General features: G+C 47.4%; 1 long non-coding RNA gene across 1 annotated transcript in view; it reads right to left on the bottom strand.

Annotated features, from left to right (window-relative positions):
- The window catches only part of LOC115128163 (uncharacterized), a 3,805-nt gene extending 1,319 nt beyond the window's left edge, over positions 1-2,486 (bottom strand). Inside the window, exon 1 of the long non-coding RNA XR_003863477.2 lies at positions 2,250-2,486. This is a non-coding gene — a long non-coding RNA (uncharacterized LOC115128163). The remainder of the gene's footprint in view (positions 1-2,249) is intronic.
- Positions 2,487-2,813: the final 327 nt, after the last annotated feature.

The following is a 2,813-nucleotide window of genomic DNA, read 5'->3' as shown; positions in this document are numbered from 1 at the left end:
CAATTGTTAATGCTTTCAAATCCAGGAGTGAATTTAATCAGGGTCTGGGAAACCAGCACCTAAACTGTTACTCCAATGTAAAATAAAACATAACAAACTCTCCTTAATCTTCTATCCACAGCCTAGACTACACAAGGAGAGCTGGAAGCCTGGCACACAAAGCTACTGTTTACCTAGCAATTTTACCCAACCCACATACAGTGACCCTGTAGATGGGGACCAATAACATAGTGTAGCAGTGATTTCAGATAATACCTGAAACACACCAAACTAAGGGAGACATCTTGAACTGCAACAGCTGGTTAAAGTCTCGACACATCAACATCCTCCCTCCCTCTCTCCAAGTCAACTGTCCGTTTGAGACCATCAGGGAGCCAGAGGTCAGCTGCGATAAATGTACAGAGGCTTGTCCTGGGGCAGAGAGCGGTGAGACTGTGTAGCTCAGTAAGCAGACTAAGACTTTGGCAGTAAGAAGTTACAGGATGTCTCCTCAAAATATGTTCAACTTTGACTCATTCTTCTAACCACAGCACAGTCTCTTCCAAAGGGCTGAGAACGGTACACACACACACACACACACACACACACACACACACACACGGTCTGAAAATAAACTAAATGTCTTGCCCTGCTAATCAAACACACTTGTTTACTGTTTAATTGTCCCTGCGTGGGCGTAACAGAGGGAAAGAGTGAGGGATGGAGAGGAAAAGTGAGGGAGTGAGAGAGAGAGAACACACCGAGTTACACAGTTTAGATCCTCTTGGATTTATTTGTATACATAACTAATTCTCTCTCTTTCTGTCGCCCTGTTTGTTTTGCACTCATTCTCTGTCTTTCACTCACACGTACACCCACACACTCCAACACCCACACACACGTACACCCACACACTCCAACACCCACACACACGTACACCCACACACTCCAACACCCACACACACGTACACCCACACACTCCAACACCCACACACACGTACACCCACACACTCCAACACCCACACACTCCAACACCCACACACACGTACACCCACACACTCCAACACCCACACACACGTACACTCACACACTCCAACACCCACACACACGTACACCCACACACTCCAACACCCACACACTCCAACACCCACACACTCCAACTCCCACACACTCCAACTCCCACACACTCCAACACCCACACACTCCAACTCCCACACACTCCAACACCCACACACTCCAACACCCACACTCCAACACCCACACACTCCAACACCCACACACTCCAACACCCACACACTCCAAGTCCCACACACTCCAACTCCCACACACTCCAACTCCCACACACACAGTTATCGGGATTCACATAAGCATCAAATTAACGTAGTGCTTTTGAACTGAAACAGTACACCCACAGAGCTCTCACATCTGCCACACTAAATGATTCTGTTCACAGTCACTGTTCAAAGGAAACAGACAGAAGACAGGCAGCCTCAACCAAGACCAAGACCAAGGCTCTCAGAACAACAACACAGGAGAGAAAAGACAGAGAGAAAGAGGTCTCCTCTCTCTCTGTTCATTCCCACTATATGCTCGCAAGGGTGTCAAACTCTTTCCACGAGGGCAGAGTCTGTGGGTTTTTGGCAGCCAGAACTAGACAACTAGACAATCCTTACTGTTTAGTGACCTTAATTCATCAATCAAGTACAAGGGTGGAGCGAAAACCCACAGACTCTCGTCCCTCATTGGAATGAGTTTGACATCCCTGCGAGCATATAGTTGGCATGAACATAAAACACCCGTACATTTACTATTTGGTCAGGCAGAACCACCCCTATTATTTTGGGTGTGCGTCATCTCGTGCTTTTCACTAGACATTTAACGTGAGAAATCAAACTTGATCCCTCTCCACAGATACACAGTGACCCTGTAGATGGAGACCAGTAACAAAGTGTAGCAGTGACTTTAGATAATACCTGAAACACACCAAACTAAGGGAGACATCTTGAACTGCAGCAACTTGTTAAAGTCTCGACACATCAACATCCTCCCTCTCTCTCTCCAAGGCAACTGTCTGTTTGAGACCATCAGGGAGCCAGAGGTCAGCTGCGATAAATGTACATAGACAGGTGCTTGTCCTGTCTTGTAACAGAGAGAGGAAATCCCCTGACTGGCCTCTGTCCCTGGTTCTCTCTCTCTCTCTCTCTCTCTCTCTCTCTCTCTCTCTCACACACACACAGCCCACCCCCCTCGCCACAAACACACTCACTCACCAGCGTTCCCCTCCTGTTGTATTGTTCTGTTGTTGGGTCCTGGCTCCATGTCGGGCTTCACAGGTTGTGTGATGGTTACAGTAACAGACATGACCTAGCCTAGGGCAGATAGAGAGCTCTGCTACTGTCTCCCTGTACAACATACACTCTGCTATGGTCTCTCTCTCTCTCTCTCAGCTCGCCCCTACTGTCTCTGAGGTGAGCCAAACCAAGGCTGCTGTGTTACATCTGTCTCTCTCACTGCCTCTATGGAGAAAGAGAGAGGGGAGGAAGGAAAATAAAGAGAGAGAGGGACCAGCAGTCTGCCTTTTCCACAATGTTCTCTCTCACTCCCTGATCTTAAAGATACAGTGTCACTTTTCTTTTGAACATCAAAATGACAGTGATAGTCGGTACTAATGACATTTGGCATCTCTCTCTGTGTGTGTGTGTGTACTGTATGTGTTGGTGAGAGGGAAAGGGGCAATAGAGCTTTTGGGGAGTCCTTTAACCATTAAGTCCTCTTCTAGAGCAACTGGTTCGGTCCATATAAGATAATACAGATGTCCCTGAAAGGGGTTTGAG

This window comes from Oncorhynchus nerka, linkage group LG4 (assembly GCF_034236695.1).
Source record: "Oncorhynchus nerka isolate Pitt River linkage group LG4, Oner_Uvic_2.0, whole genome shotgun sequence".
Lineage (NCBI taxonomy): Eukaryota > Metazoa > Chordata > Actinopteri > Salmoniformes > Salmonidae > Oncorhynchus > Oncorhynchus nerka.
Note: the sequence above shows the minus strand (reverse complement) of the source record. Positions and strands in the feature narration are given on the sequence as shown.